This window comes from Hyaena hyaena, unplaced genomic scaffold (assembly GCF_003009895.1).
Source record: "Hyaena hyaena isolate Hyena2069 unplaced genomic scaffold, ASM300989v1 scaffold_84, whole genome shotgun sequence".
Lineage (NCBI taxonomy): Eukaryota > Metazoa > Chordata > Mammalia > Carnivora > Hyaenidae > Hyaena > Hyaena hyaena.
The window spans coordinates 1416492-1432840 of NW_024080716.1; the positions used below are offsets into that span (position 1 = coordinate 1416492).

Sequence of the window (16349 nt, forward strand, 5' to 3'; positions counted from 1 at the left end):
AAATGCTTCATGTTTCAACTGGCCCTTGCCCCACTCTCCAACATGGGAAGGGGCCTTGGAGGTCTTGTGTGTCAAGCCCCCGGGTCTTACAGAGGAAGGCATGAGAAATGAGGGACTGGCTCTCCCACTCACATTGCTACCGTGCACCCCTCTCACAGAATGTACACACTGGGAGGCAGCGAGTACAGGGGCTGGGTGGTCCCAAGGTGCCCCAGTACTAGTTTGGCTTCGGTTCTGGGCTCACCTACATCATCATTAATTTGCTTGACGGTAAAGATTAGACCTAGTTGATAAGAAACCAAGACTCCTGCAGTACTGGCAGGAGAAGAAACCCATGGACATGATATTTTGATAACAGCGGGGGCCACTGTCATTCCTGGAATATACGTGTTTGATGTGTATAGAGGCCTTGAATTTATGAAAATAATAATGAGCTGTTCCAACACAAAGCAGTGGCCCATGTTAGCTGGATGCCAGCGGACTGCTTAAGAGAAATCTCTATTTCATTGTTTTATTTAGTTGTACTCACTATTGATTACATTGAGGGGCTGGATCATATTAAGATATGATTACAGTACCAGAATTCTAGAATATATGAGCTCCCCCTGAAAATTAAAGCTCCACATTATTAATTTAAATCCAAGAGCAATATAAATTGATAGAGCTTCAGTGTGTTGCTTCTACCTCTTTAAATTCTTTTTTTTTTTTTTTTTTTTTTTTTGGTGCCATGGATGCCATTGAAAGGGATTAGAGGACGTTGGCTTGTCTGATAGCTCTGAAAACCTGCAAACATGATTTAAAAAAAAAAAAAAAACAAACCTGATCCTATATAGTTTATGTATTTTCGGTAGCTCCAAGCCTGACTGCCAGAACATTCTGCTTTATAGTAATGCTCTGGGTTTACCACTGAAAGCTGTCGTATTGTGTTTTATCTCATTATCTCCAGAGTGCAGCATCCGAGATGTAGAAAAGACTGACAAACCTAATACATATAGATGTGGCTTACCTGAGACTGAGTAGCTCAGAGGCCTCCACTACTACCCATCTCTTCCTGGGAAATAAGTTTTGTTTTTATTTTTTTCCAATAAAAATTAAGTTTATGCTCTCATGACCGCCTCACACCCTTTCTCCAAGCGGGTAAGAAACAAACATGCTCAGGCTCACACATCTATTCTTGTTCCCTGTTTTGCAATTTCTGGGAAGACAAGGCCTTAGAATGGGAGAATGGATTTAGAAATTTAATCTGGGGATGTGTCACTGTTGTGGTAGGAGATATCTAATTGCCCTTCTGCTTGTCAGGATATGGGTTTTTAAAGTTACTATCCATCAAGGCCTTTATTTTTAATTTCAGTCTAGTGTCTTCCCATCTCCCTGACCCTGTTTTCTCTATTTTTCCCTTCTCCTCCTTTCCTAGTTCGCTCCAATACCTTGTATGCACACACGCAGACACACACTCGCTTATATAGCAGTATGGGTGACTCAGACATGTGCACACATGCATGTATGCACACATGCATACAGTTATGGACACAGGTACAGATATACATGTATATGTCATGTACATGCTTACACATACATGTGTGTGCACACCTGTAACTATGTAATAGTCATGGTTAGTATTGCCTAAGTTCTTATGATTTGTCAGGATCTGTGCTAAATGCTTTGCATACATTATCTTATTTAATGTCTAATCTTGGGAAGTGATACTAGTATATCCCAATTGAACAGATGAGGAAACTGAGGCTTGGGGAGGGTACGTAAATTTCCCAAAGCCATGTATCTCATAACTAAGTGATGATTACAACTGTGGCTGTCTGGTTTCATTGCCCACACTCCTGTCTACTATGCAGCGGTACCCCGAAATAGTACCTAGAAAAGAGTTAGCTCCCTGAAAGAAAGAATTTCTTCACAGCAAAATCAGTTTTTTGCACATTGCAGTTTATGTCAAGTAACTTCTCTAGACAAGGAGGAAACATATTATGGTAGAAATAATCCAGACTAGGAATCGGAATGTATATGTAGGTCCTTTATCCCTTGCTCTGTCTCTTCCTGATGAAGTGGGGCAGGTACATGGATGGGGGAAACAGTGCAATTTATAACCTCATAGAAATGTACTAAAGTTGAGATGGATGCCAAAAGAAGTTGGGTAGAAAACATGCAAAATTATCTGCATTTGAGGTCTGGCTACTCCCGTTCTTTACCTCTTACACCATCTTCTCCTTTTGACACATTCACCCAGTTGTTTGCCCACGGAGGGAAGCCATCTCAGATCGCATCTGTAGTCTCTTGTTTATTCTAGCAAACACTTGGACTGGCTTTGCTATGACCTCACTGCAGGGGTATTTGAGCCAAGACACAGCTCTGAGTTGGTGTGTGTACTTCCACTCACTGCAGGAGCCAGTACTTTAGGGCTACCCAGCAATATCTTCTCCAAAGTACTGACCCAAAGGTATTGTCCTTAGTAGAAATGAGAACGCTGAGACGTACGGCTGAGTTAAAGTTGTAGAGTTAATATTTAGAAAATAGGGACATTAGAAAATAGGGCTTATAATTAACAGTCCAGTTCTTTTCGTTCATGAGTTCATCATTCCTGCCTTGGAAGTTGATGGACACGTGAAGGCTCAAGATTGCTGTGCATTCAAATATTGGTACTAAATGTTAATGTCTACTGTTATGAAAGGTAGTGTTTCTGATATCTGTCTCTGTATTCACACCAGCAGTGTGTACGCTGGTCACGAGGCTTTCCTGAACTTTGTGTAGTTCTCGGATTATATAGTATTTTGACAAGGTACTTTTATGGTAAGAGAAAAAGAATGTTCTTTGGTGTCAGTGTGACCAAGATACTTCAAAGGCAGTCTTATTTTATTGGAATCTTAACAGTACCCTCCTGCCCCCATTTGCCACTCTTCATAGCTTGTTAAATTGAACAAGACTCCTGTGTTACAGTGATTTGTCCACAAATTTAAAAGTATAATTCAACATGGAGCATAAAAAGAAATCATATAAAGCAGGAGCCAGAGGAGCCACAGCTTTTGAAAAATAAAACAAACAAAACAAGTCAAACAAGTCTTTTGGTATTAACCATGGTGGCCATGTCCTAAGCTCTCATTTATTTTTGGCAGTTGGAATCTTTGAAGAGCACAAATTTGCTGGCCCGTTGCACTTACAGGCTTCGAATCACTGGCAAGTTGACTGGTAAGATTGTTGGTTAGGAGCCGTAAGACACATTAGATTGTGGCGAGAAAAGTCGTCTGAATGAGTATCCCCTTTTCTAGAATAGAGGCAATGGTAGCTGTGCTGCCTAATTCATGAGGTTGTATGTTAAATGAGACATCGTTGAAAGCAGTTTGTTAAACATTAGTTGGTGCCCATGTATCTTTTGACAAAGTATCTCTTTATGAGCCTCAGGGAGCTTGCTGGATCTGGAGAAAGAGACTGGGTCATAAGAGGTTTTCAGTAACAATTGCATATATTTCTACATAGAGAAGTAGTGCCCAAACTATGAAGTCTTGTGGGGAGTTCATATTATATCATTAAATTTAATAATAATCCAGTTGCTTGTAAAGCATCTAATATTTCCAAATATTTTAAAATATTTTGGCCCCTCATCAGACTAATAGGTCTATATGGAACAGATACTGTGTGAGTTAGCAGGCTATAAAAATAAACCTTCCCTTTAGGAACTTAACTTTCGTAGGGAAATCCTAACATCTACATGGATAGAGAAGATAGAGGATGATCCAAGGAGGAAAATGTAAAATACACATCTTGTGTGTGTTGGGGGTAGGAGGGATGGTAGTGGCTGTTGAAGTCACTTTTTGCCAAAGAGATAGATTATTCTCCACTGAAAAAAAGTCATGCCTGTGCCTGGCCTTTATTTAGTGGTCAAGTACCGGCATTGGGAGAATGATGCTCTAAGAGCAGAGATATAAGCAATTTCAGGAAACCCTGTGCAATTTAGCATTGTCTTGGGGGAAGGGTACGAGAAGGGAAGAATGTTAAGAGTTCAGATTAGAACTATGCGGTTTGAATATTAACTGGATTAACTGACAGAAAATTGCATGGTGTTCCTGGGGCCTTCGTGTTTCTCAGTTTCAATTTCCCCATCTGCCAAATGTCAAATAAGGTTTTACCTTTTTCTGTTTCTTTTTTTAAATTTTATTTATTTTGAAAGAGAGAGAGTATGCATACACATTCGTGCCTGAGCAGGGCAGGGGCAGAGAGAGAGGGAGAGAGAATCCTAAGCAAGTGCCAGGCTGTCAGCACAGAGCCCGACGCAGGGCTCGAACCCACGAACCGTGAGATCATGACCTAAGCTGAAGTCGGACGCTTAATCAACTGAGCCACCCAGGCGCCCCGGGTTTTTAGCTTTCTAACCTCCAAGTTGTGACTCTGATCTCCGATGTTTCATAAATCCTTGAATAATTATATCTTAAACCTCCCACTGAAAACTCCTTATTCGGTACATATAACTGCAGTGGTTTCCGTAGTAAATGGGTAGCACTGTAGTGAATACCCAGTGGGAACTAGGACTGAGAAAATAGTCATGTGCTGCTGATTTAAATATGATCTGGAACGGGGCGCCTGGGTGGCTTAGTCGGTTAAGCGTCCGACTTTCGCTTAGGTCATGATCTCGCGGTTCGTGGGTTCGAGCCCCGCGTCGGGCTCTGTGCTGACTGCCAGCTCAGAGCCTGGAGCCAATTTCAGAGTCTGTGTCTCCCTCTCTCTCTGACCCTCCCCTGCTCACGCTGTCTCTCTCTCTCTCCTAGAAATAAATAAAACATTAAAAAAATTTTTAAATATGATCTGGAACACTGAAGGGGAAGGAAGCAGGGGATGCTGTAAGGGCCATCATCGGCTCATGGAACTCATGGGCAAAGGCTGGAAAGTGGGGGTGAACTTGACCTAAGTATCAGTTTTCTAATCTCCCTGTGACAGTCTCATAAACTTGGTGACTTAAAAGGACCCATTTCTTTATCATCTTAAAGTTCTGTCGTTTAGAAGTCTAGTACATGGCTCTTCGCCCATGATAAAGGTGTTACAGAGCTCTTTTCGTTTCTGGAGGTGCTAGGAGACACTTCAAGGGGGGGCGGGGTTTCCAGCTTCCAGAGGACTCCCAGGTCCCCTGGCTTGAGGCCTATTCCTCTCCAAAGGAAATTCCCCGGCCTTTCAAAGCCGGCAAACCTTGTATCATCCTGACCTTTCTTCTAAGGCTATGTCTCCCTCTGACCACAGCTGGGAAAGATTCTCTGCTTTTTAGAAATCATGTGATCTGATTCGGCCTGTCTAGATAATCTAGGAGAACGCTGCCATTTCGAGATCTAATCACATCTGCAAAGTTCCCTTTGCCAAGTAAAACAACACGTGCACAGCTTCTGGGAATTCAAGTGCAGCTATCTACGGGTGAAGTGTTATCTCACCTACCGCAGTCTGTTTATGGGAATGTCAATAATCACACATGGTTAATGCATAGACAGTGGGGCTGTCCATGAGAAAAAGGAGGTAGTCGCCAGATCATGAATTGTGTTTTGCGTTCCATGTAGAGTTCTGAGGTTATTCTAATGCCAATAGGGAACTAGTCAGTTCTTTTTAGCACAGGGGTCTTTAGTCTGTAATTAACTGTCGAAGTGGGTAGCTCTGTGGTACCCAATAACCCTTTGTATTTATTTCTACGAAGAAATTAAATCTATTTTTTGACTCCATATACTGGAACACAATTCAGTGCCATCTGCATGCCATTAATATTCTCCTCCCTTTTTACCATGTTCTTTTTCTATATCGCTTCCCTAGCTTGATTGTCTTGGAGCATGTGGGAATGCCATTCGTGGTCTATGAGTTGTTGGGTAAAAAGTTCAGGAAGGTTTTTGTTGGGCAAAGGTGTTTCAGGTTCCAGAAACTGGAACTTGGTCACAGCAAGAGGTATTTAGGAGGACAAAGAGATGTCTGTTCCTTGGAAAAGCAGCACATTGAGTTTGTACTTTCTGGAGCCGACGAAGCCTGAGTGAGGAGGGGGAGAGCCTCTTCGTGTATTTAACTCAGGCATAACACCCAGTTTCCTCTGAGGTCCCCAAGGATCAGATCTAGGATGTCTAATGACAGCATTGGCACTGGTTCTCTGCATGTTCAATGTAAGAGTGGGTCGTTGACTTGTGTGCTTGTTCAGGAATGATTCGTAATGCAGAGGAGGAGCTGGTGAATAGAGGAAGGTAAATTGAAAGATTCTCCTGATGGAACAGGGAAATTGAGATTTATTGTTTAGTCAGTTCTAATTACAGTGTTGTGTTGCAGAGCAAAGCAGCTAAACAGGACGTTGGCTTGTAACTCCACCAACGTGGAGTCAACCTCAAAGGAGATGGTTGTCAGAGCAGTGTTCAATGCCCAAGCTTTTTCCAGATGAGTCACTTGTGTGAAGATATCTTGACACAGATAGAAATCGAGGTGCTCATGTTATATCTGATCACAGAAATGTTAATGCAGATTAGCAAACTGGCTTTGAACTTCATGGGATTGCAGGCTGGGGAAGAAAGAGGGGGTGCATTTTTAAAGGTCGTCTCTACTACTTAGAAGAAAACACATTTCGTGCACATGTGAGACTGCCTTTCAAGACGGCAAATGAGTCCATTTGAAGGAAAACTGCAAATTGTTTTCTCGGTGTTAATTCTGTGTTAGTGTGCATGTGAATTGTGTGTGTGTGTGTGTGTGTGTGTGTATACAGGCACATGTGTTTTTGGAAGAGTTTAGCATCCTGAATAGTTGTTACTTCTGTGTTGTAGTGGATGATATCTACCACCCACTGGGGTGCATAGAGAGGAAGAATCTTCCGTCTCCCACTTTAGATGTTAATGATGTGGCATAATTTTACAGAAAAGGCACATGATTTCAAGTGTGACTTCTTTCCTAACTTGTAAGAGTTGACAGCAATGAATTGATCTCCTCTGTGTAAACTCAGAAAGAGTATCTTTTGAATGGTGGTAGTTGAATTCGTACCAATGAATGTTAGAGATTAGCGGTGAATCGGTTCTTTGTTCGGGGGACGAGGAGTATCGACGAGGAGGAGGCTGCATGTCTGAGGTTGTGTAGCAGGTCAGTGGCACTGCCAAGACCAGAGCCAGCATCACCTGACCCCCAGCTACATACCATTCCAGTCCAGCTGCCTCTCACGTTTGACAGCCTGTGACTCACAGTCCAAATCTGTGGTGATGCATAATATTTCATTTCGATTCTAAATCAAAAAGCCATTTTTAGAAGTACGTACACTGTGGCTTTACATTTTACACTGTTCTCATGGATTCTTCAAGTTGAGTCTTACTTCTGGAGCTCTAATAAGACTGATTAGAGGAGCCATTTATTCATTACAGCAACCCCCCCCCCATCCATGTTTATGCTTGCTGTGATTTCAGTTAACTGTGGTCAACCTTGGCCCAGAAGTAGAGGATCCTCCTCTGGCTCTGTTGTCAGGTTAGTAATGACACAACACTACATCACAATGCCTACATCATTCCCCTCACTTCATGTCATCACATAGACATTTTATCATCTCACATCATCACAAGAAGGATGAGTACAGTCCAATAAGGTATTTTGGGAGAGCAAGAGAGAGACCACATTCATGTAACTTTTGTTATAGTATATGGTTATAATTGTTCTATTTTATTGTTATTGTTGCTAATCTCTTCCAGTGCCTAATTTTTAAGTTAAACTTTGTCACCGACATGTATATATAGAAATAAAACATGGTATGTGTGTATTATGTTCCGTATTATCCTTGGTTTCAGGCATCCACTGGGTGTCCTGGAATGTATCCCTCATGGATAAGGGGGTGGGGATTATTGTATTATGACAAATATTTTGTGAACACCTATTGAATGGCAGCCTTTCTTCTAGAAGGTGAAGCTGCAGCTTTGGATAAAAGTAAATGCATTTCCTCGAACAGTTCATATTCCTCTGGGGAGAGAAAACAAGTCAACCGTAAGTCTGATGGAGTTAAGTGCTGTAGAGGAAAAGTAAGACACATTAAAGGATGTCATGAACAGGCACATAGGAAGTACTTTGGTAAGAGTGCAGTAACAGTTGCTATTTTACAGAAGGTAGGTAGAGAAGAGAAGATCTGATGAGGGGGTGATATTGGAGCCAAAATCTTAAGGAGGCAAGGGAGTGGGCCATGCAGATATTGGGGCCAGAGGGGAGAATGTTCCTGAATGAGGAGAGCACAAGTAGGGAAGCCCAGGGGAGAGGTGCATGGCTGGAAGCTAGCCTGTTTCTGAAAGGGTAAAGTGCCCAGTGATAGCTGGAGCTGATTGGCCTTAAGAGGAGTGAGAAAAGAAGGGGTCAGGGATGTGTTGGGCCAATGATCATCACACAGTAGGAGCTTGGAGGCTGCCGTGAGCATGTTGACTCTTAGTCCGAGTGAGAGGGGAACACTTGGAGTCATGTGATCAGCCTTGTGAGAGTAGAATGTCAGCTGCAGAGATAATCTATACTAGAAATGACAGTTGGTCCTAAACGCTAGTGGGATTCTGGATATATTTGGATGGTAGCATTCAACAAGCTTTGTGGACAGGTTAGATGTGGAATACAAGAGCAGAAGAAGAGGCAAGAATGAATACTGGGTTTTTAGCCCGAGCTACTAGAAGAATGGGCATGGAAATTAGTGAGATGCCAGGAGGACAGCAAGAGAAGCCACTTCATTTGTTTGCTTGTTTGTTTGTTTTTTGAGAAGCAGGGGTGATCAGGAATTTGGTTTCAGATGTGGTACATTTGAGCTCTTAGACGTGCAAGTAGTGGTTGAGTAGACATTTGCATATTTATCTCTGAGGCCCATGGGTAAAGTCTTGATTTAATATAGATGTAGGAGTCAGCGGATATGAATTTCAAGCCTTGATACTGAGTGGCATCACCTAAGTTGATGGAGTAAAGCAGGGCCAGTATTTTGGTGTCTCCGAGAGACCCAGAGGAACCATTAAAGGAGGTCATGAACAGGCACGTTGAGGTAGGGGTAGAGTCAAGGGACAGTGCTGTCCAGACACAGAGTGAAAAAAAAATACTCAAGACTGAATAAGTGAGCAGGCTCTCTGTGGGGTGGGATGCTAAGAAGACTGAAAAGTGGACCGCTGGATTTAGGTAGAGCTTTTGTGGGCTGTGCCTTGACACAGACACGTCTGACCACTATGATGAGCTTCTGGCTCACACTTGTACTTTTCCTTTGTCTAGGTGGAACCCACACCAAGTAATGGTTAGATGCAAGGGCTCCACTGTTATAATCCTGGCTCCAGAAGTCTCCCTTTCTAAGCTTACGCAGCTTATTTGACCCATCTCTGTGCTTATTTTTTAAGAGAGAAAATGATCTCCACTTCATAGTGCCGTAGGGAGGGTTGGATAAGATACATGCTTACCACACTATCTGTGACATCGTAAATGACCAAGAAATTATAGCTCTAATGATTAAGAATAAAACAATCTGTAAAATTTAATGAAGATGGACCTGCCTCATGTTTTCATCTTATCCTAAAAATCACATCTCTCTCTAGAGTTGCACCTGAGTGGTTGGCCTCTTTCATGTTCTTTCTTTGTGCTTCTTTGGGATATTTTCTCATCATTACATGAGTTGACTACACTGTAATCTACTAGTTCTCTCTTCTAAATCGAGTTCCCCAAGAAGCCATATCCTGCCCATACCTCAAAACTTAATGCTGGGCTCGGCCAATCTGGAACTTAAGGCTTGATTAAAATGGTTTCTGAATGTCCTGATGACTGATCAGGGTGTCACGTACAGGTCATTCCAATGTTCAATGTAGTAATGCTAGGGTAGAATCTTAATTGCTGGAGTTTCTTACAAATGAAATTTTAATTTCTTAAAATTCTTCAGTATCTCTTTAATCTATCATCCCCTCCCTCTACAGGTTATTGCACAAGTAAACTCTTGTACTTTCTCACTCCTGTAAGGGGCCCCACGGTATTACTCAGTTCAATTGAATTGTGGCATTGGTGGTCTTGTTCTGTGGTGGGTATGTCTGTGGTAACTACACATGCTTTCTCTTTCTAGAACCCAAGAATTAAAATAAGCCCTTCATTTTGAATTTCTCCCTCTCATAGTTTGAGAAGCTCAAATAATGGTATCTTTATTTTAAAAGTGTCTTCATGAATTGGAAAAGAAAGGGAGGAGGAGGAGGCCAATATTTATTTCCTTTCTCTTCTTTGAAATATATGAGTGAAAATAACTCTTCAGAAATCTGAAATATAGCAAAAACTGTGTTTGTTGGATTCTGGAAGCATGTTTTTAAATGTAAACCAGCACTGGGGCAGGAAGAGTGAAGTAGCAACAACTTCAGCAATGAGCCGCATATTTTAAGAGCTGTGTGGCTTGACAGAAAGAGATATATCAGGAGCAAATATTGGCTCCAATTGCTGTGCCTTCATGTCACAAAATGGCAGTAGGTGTTTCTTGGGTCTTTCACATAGCGGTAGTCTAGGTGGTAGAGGTGGTATCTTCAACTCCTCAGTTTGCTTTGTGAGGGGTAGTTGTTACTGAAAAGGCTTATACCCATAGTTCCCACTGACCTGTCCTTCCTAAGAACACCGTGTGGCCTGTGCCCCTTTCATGGGACATTGGCTAACATGTTTACCTGAATAAGGGTAAGAGTCAAGAAGGACTGAATAAAGCCTCCGATTGTCGAAGCCTTATTCTATTGTTGCGAGTGCCATAATTTAGTAAAGTGTGGAGAATGGGCTCATGATGTTCTGGTGTTCTTTTTTCTGCTTATAATTCTGCAGTTATGCAAAAGAACAGAGGACATAAGAAATGAGAGAGCCCAGTGTCAGTACTTCATGTTAGAGACTATCAAACAGGTGCAGAAAAGTGAACTGATTTGTGCAAGGTCCCACCAACCAATAAGGAATGGATGTTATCAATACCTTTTTTGTAAAGTTCTTATTTAAATTCCAGTTAGTTGACATCCAGCATAGTATTCATTTCTTGTCTACAATTTAGTGATTCAACACATCCATACAACACCCGGTGCTCATCACAGCAAGTGCGTCCTTTCATCCCCATCAATATTCTTGAGCAGAAAGCAAGCCAAGTGTGTGCGTACAGGTGCGTGCTTGCTCCCACCGGACCCTCAGACAAATTATCACCTCCGGTCCTGGCCAGGAAGTTTCTTGTCTGCCTCTTAGTTCTTTTGTTCTTCTGTAGAAACACCAGCCTTTCTGTTAAACTGACTCCTTTCTTTGGGGTAAACTATTATATACTGAAAACACCAAGATGAAAACCTGTATCTTCATATCTTATCTTTACATCTGATGGTGTGACAACTTAACGAGTTCATAATTTCTCCTATTGCACACGTCTGCGATGGGCTCTGTAATTTCTAGCCCTTGGTCTACAGCTACCTGGAATTCCTCATCATCACTGTCTACCTGCTACTGTCATCCTTGAAGCTTGCCTCCCACCCCAATGGACTTGATGTACACATTTCTTCTGACACTTGTCACATCCTGCACCCTGTTACAGTTAAGGTCAGCAGTGTGCACTCCCCTTCTCTGGGAAGACAGGAACCCTGTTAATTGTGGGGAGTAGGTTCGTGTGTGCTACCATCTCTGGATCTTCCATCACATCTGACACATTAGGACTTGGTATGAGCTGGACACTCAGGGAATGTTCGCTGAACAATTGAAGATACTTGGGGGAACAAAAAATTAATCCTCAACAGTCTTTAAAACAATCCAGTGAATAGAGTTACCAGAGCTGCCAGGCTGTAGTTACTTTGACATTTTTACCTCCCACCTGCTATTCTAAATAAAAGCAAAATAAATCCATAGGTTCTCCAAATGTCAAAAATGAATGCAATGATATAAAGTACAATGGGTCACACTGATTACTTTTGATTAATTTTCTGTCTACTGAGAAGACATATGTATATGACTCTGCTTTTCTCAGAGTAGCAGTGCCTTTGTTATGTTCTGAATTCATGGGGAAAAAGAGGAGTGACTGATAAAACAAAGATCTTCACTTTGTCTCAAATGGGAGACAAAGAAGGTATTATGGAGATTAGGAAACAAAATATCTGGATTCTAGTACATGCGCTGCCTCAGTCTAGCTGTGTGTCCTTCAACATGTCCCTGTCCCTGTCTGGGCCTTAGTCTCCCTTGATGTCACATGAGGGAGCTGAAGTAGTTAATTGCCAGTACTTCCATCCAGCCTGGAATCCTAAGCTGGGGTTGAAGAGTAATTCCTTCCGATGACATATGGCCCAACCTTCAGCTCTTAATTGGCCCGCCATCATGATCACAAGTACCTGATTATTCACACACTTTTGAATATATGAATTGCATAAAGCTGTTCAATGATGGTGAAAATTGAGTCCTAAATATTCTATCAGATGTATATGTAATGTAACCTATTCAGGATCTCATTAGGGTGTAAAATGATATGTGAAATATGCACCAAGCGAGAGAGACTTAGAACATTATGATAACGGAGTAATACAATTTGATTTTTATGAGTTAAGGATGATGGTATAATAAGAGCTTCAGTTCTATGAAGCCTGGAGCCGCGACGTGTGGAGCTGTGCCTAGTAGGGAAAAGCCATGAGAGTGTGTTGTTTTCATCCTTGAATGTCTCTGTTCACAGAATCAACTGTTTCACTCAGACCTGGGAAACAAAGCTGCTATTAGCCTCTTTGTTCGAGTCATTCTGACTCGTCACCCACACCAGTTATATTTATATTTATGCATATTTTATTATTCTTTTGCCAGTGCCCCAAAGAGAAATATTTGTGCTTTGAAAAAGGTACCCAGAATCCCCCAATTTCTCATCAGAAAAAAAATAAAACCACTTACCTCACATAAACTCACTTCAGAAAATGTGAATGCAACACTGTTCCCCAAACCGCTTTCCCCGTTGAATGCCAGCTGTCCACACAGCAGCTCTACTGACCTTCTACTTCCAGTACCTGAGACCTTTACCACCTACCACACTGCTGGGGCTGGTGTGGGTGTTCACCTGGCCAAGCAGAACGGGCTCGTGTTCGCACTCTGCTGTCTGGGACCTGGATTTTTCATCTGCCACTCAGCAGCTCCGGGGAAGTGGGAGGGATGTTTCATTTCTCTCAGATCATACTTTTCTCATTGGTGAGAGAGGAATCCTTATGGGGCAGCTGGGTGGCTTATTGGATTAAGTGACCAACTCTTGGTTTCAGCTCAGGTCATGATCTCACATTTCCTGAGTTCATGCCCTGCATCTGGCTCTACAGCTGGGAGCACAGAGCCTACTTGTGATTCTCTCTCTTCCTCTCTCTCTGCCTCTGCCCCATTTGTGCTGTCTCTGTCTCTCTCAAAGTAAATAAATAAACTTAAAAAAAGAGAGAAGGAATAGTTATATTTATGTTATAACATGGCTAGAATTATGAGAGAGAATGCATAGATGGCATTCAACTCGGGGACTGGCCCCTACTAGGTACGGGTTTACTTCCCTTCCTGTGGGTGGCCCGGGGTGTCTTTCTTCACCTGATATTTCTCTGTGCTATGCCACCCCTAGAGGGTCTTCCCTGCACTGTTAAGGAGAGGAAAATGGCCTGCAGTCATCTCTCTGGATCCTTTCCAGTTCAGTGATGCCTCAAATCACTGCCACCATCTCTGCAGCACTGTTATGTCCATTTCCTTGTGTGTTTCTTGGACTTTCATAGTCTCCTACGAATGGAGGGTGGGATCTGGAGGACCTGGATTCCAGGCCTAACTCTCAAAATAACCTACTAGTTGACCCAAGCCAAGTCATTTCCTTCTATTTATATATGTTTGTACGCATGTATGTATATATTTTAAGTTTACTTAGTTTGAGAGAGAGAGAGACCAGATGACCAGAGTGAAAATCCCAAGCAGGCCCCATGTAGGGCTGTCAGCACAGAGCCCCATGTAGAGTTTGAACCCATGAAGCATGAGATCATGACCTGAGCTGAAACCAAGAGTCAGAAGCTTAATGGACTGAGCCACCCAGGTGCCCTAAAACCTTCCTCTATATTTAAATGATAGTCCTATCTCTTAGGTTTCTCCAGAACTGCATCAATCATTCAAGGTCACTCATTTCTGCCTTGGTTTATTGGATACTCAAGCATCAATCGCATCCATTTCTGTTTTCTTCCTTTTATGTGATTCAGTGTTTGTACATTTCCATTTTTAGCCCCGAAGTAGTAACCAGGTAACATTTCTGAGCCTGGGTGATCTAGAGGCCCTTGAAGGGCCGATCTTCCTTATTGATAATGGCAATTCAGTACTTTCACTTAATATCTTAATATTTACAAAGTTTCTTCATTAGCATTGAAGTCTCACAATAACTCCTGAAGATGGGGATTCTTGGCTACGTTTTAGAGATGAGGAAACAGGCTGAGAGACTAAATGATTTCCTCCAGAGTCCTATAGCAAGTGCAGCATAGCCTAGATTTCAGACAGCATCCTCTTTCTTGTCTAATGCCCTGACCTTTGTTGTGAATGTAACTGGGACTCCCTACCTGACTTAGGAAGGCTGTGTACTCATTAGTACCTAAGCAAGTCTGTCTTTTCATGCAGAAGAATGAAATGAGACTTGGGAGCATTTTCTTAAGCCTACAAGATCTGCCTTTCTGTCCCTTTCTGATATATTCCTAACCTTAAATTCCTTCTTAAGCTCCAAGAACATTTTACTCTGTATAGAAATTCACTGTTGCCATTGGCTTCTTCAGGGCTTAGTAGCACACATTTCTTCATTGTGATTGGCAGGAGAGGTCTGCCTGGTGTCCGGATAGACATTGTCTTGGCCATGGTCTCTGGAAGCAGTCACTGTAAAAGAAAATGCCCTTGTTTTTATAAGCGCCCTTGAGTTTTTTCCTTCCTTTTAATGCAATGCCATCTACACTAACTAATCCACTGAGCTTGTCAGTACGTGTCCATGCCATTCAAAAGTGTAAGGGAACAGCACTGGACAAGTCAGAAGAGCAGATTCCAGAGCCACCTCTTGCACTAGTTAAATATTTGACCTTGAGATACCACTTCACATCTCCCAACATCTATCCAGTTCATCTCTTATAAAGGACCAAACTTGATCATCTCTAAGGTTCCTTTCAACTCCAGCGTTTGGTAAATTCTCTAGCATGTTGGTCTCCTTCCTAGTTTAGCAGAATACTATCTTTTTTTTTTTTTTTTTTCATTTTTCAGGGAACTGCTTATTGCGTATAAAGTTAGGAGGCTTTTCTTATTCCACACCTATTTATGGAGTACTGGCTATGTGCAATATAATGAACGTGGAAGAGACGTTTGGAGGAGGGAGACATCCAGAAGAGGAAACTGTATGAGTAACGATGTGGCAGTTTGAAAGTACAAGTTTCGATGAGAATGGGGCATTGCTGAGAATTTATAGGGCATGGAGGCGAGCAGGTGGACATGAGGCTGTGTGGAAGGGCAGATCAGCCTATGTTTGGAGGATCTCTGCAGTCTGTATTGCACACACATGCACACACATATGTACATATCCCCTCTCAGGGGACTCTTGCTCTGTTTACTTTGGCAAGCACTAAACTTGCTAAGATTAAGTAGATTTGTACATCTGAGAAGGAATTCCTTAAAAACGATGGGGAACGTCAGGTGTGCTGGAACCTTTGCTCCCGTTAAGGATATCATTTTGGGTTCTAAGAGTTTCTCTGCCCTCTTGGCTAGGACTTTCTACAAGACAGGGGTTTTTATATAGTCGTTCTTGAATTTCTAACCCCAGGCTCATTTCCACCATGGCTGGTACACAGTAGTAAATGGCTTGTTGCATTGAATTGCTGCCTACTTAAATTCCCAGGAAGGAACAAGGTAGTTTTTCTCCTACAGAATAACTAGGAGATTTTTTTTTTTTAATTAGCTACCAATAGGGAAAAAAAAGCCGCAATGGAAAAATTGACAGCCTGGATCTGTAATCTAACTGACCTGACAATTAAAAGAACTTATTACGGTGTCAGCCTGCCAGATGGATCTCCTTGAAATGCAACGTGCGGTGCTTCTGAACACAATTCAAGTGCAGGCTTACTTTTCTCCCCGCTCCATGTTTGTTGCGTTTGGGAAAGAAGCAGTTTTATTTGAACTAAACCCACTCATCTCAAGTGTGTTTAATGACAGCAGTATGTGACAGAAAAAATAAAATCCTACGGCCTCATTTGATGTTTGTTTTAATTCCAGACCTTAGTGAAAGGAGACAGGATAAAACAACATGGTTTCGATGGAGGAGTTTAAAACAAATTATCTATTGTCACAAACTTATCTGTTTCTCTCCAAGGAAATTTAAGAGGTCAGATAATACGAACAATAATGGTAGTTGTAGTTGAGATTTATAGAGTGCCTCC

General features: G+C 42.0%; 1 protein-coding gene across 9 annotated transcripts in view; it reads left to right on the plus strand.

The window, feature by feature from the left end:
• The window catches only part of LOC120233110 (LIM domain containing preferred translocation partner in lipoma), a 673125-nt gene that overhangs the window by 354576 nt on the left and 302200 nt on the right, over window positions 1-16349 (plus strand). Inside the window, exon 1 of one of the 9 annotated variants that reach the window (XM_039234229.1) lies at window positions 7560-7576. The exons of 7 other annotated variants lie outside the window; for them this stretch is intronic. The gene's annotated coding sequence lies outside the window, so the exon portion shown is untranslated. Of the gene's footprint in view, window positions 1-7559; window positions 7577-7916; window positions 7969-16349 lie in introns of those variants that run through there. One more of the 9 variants, XM_039234230.1, reaches the window with a different exon arrangement.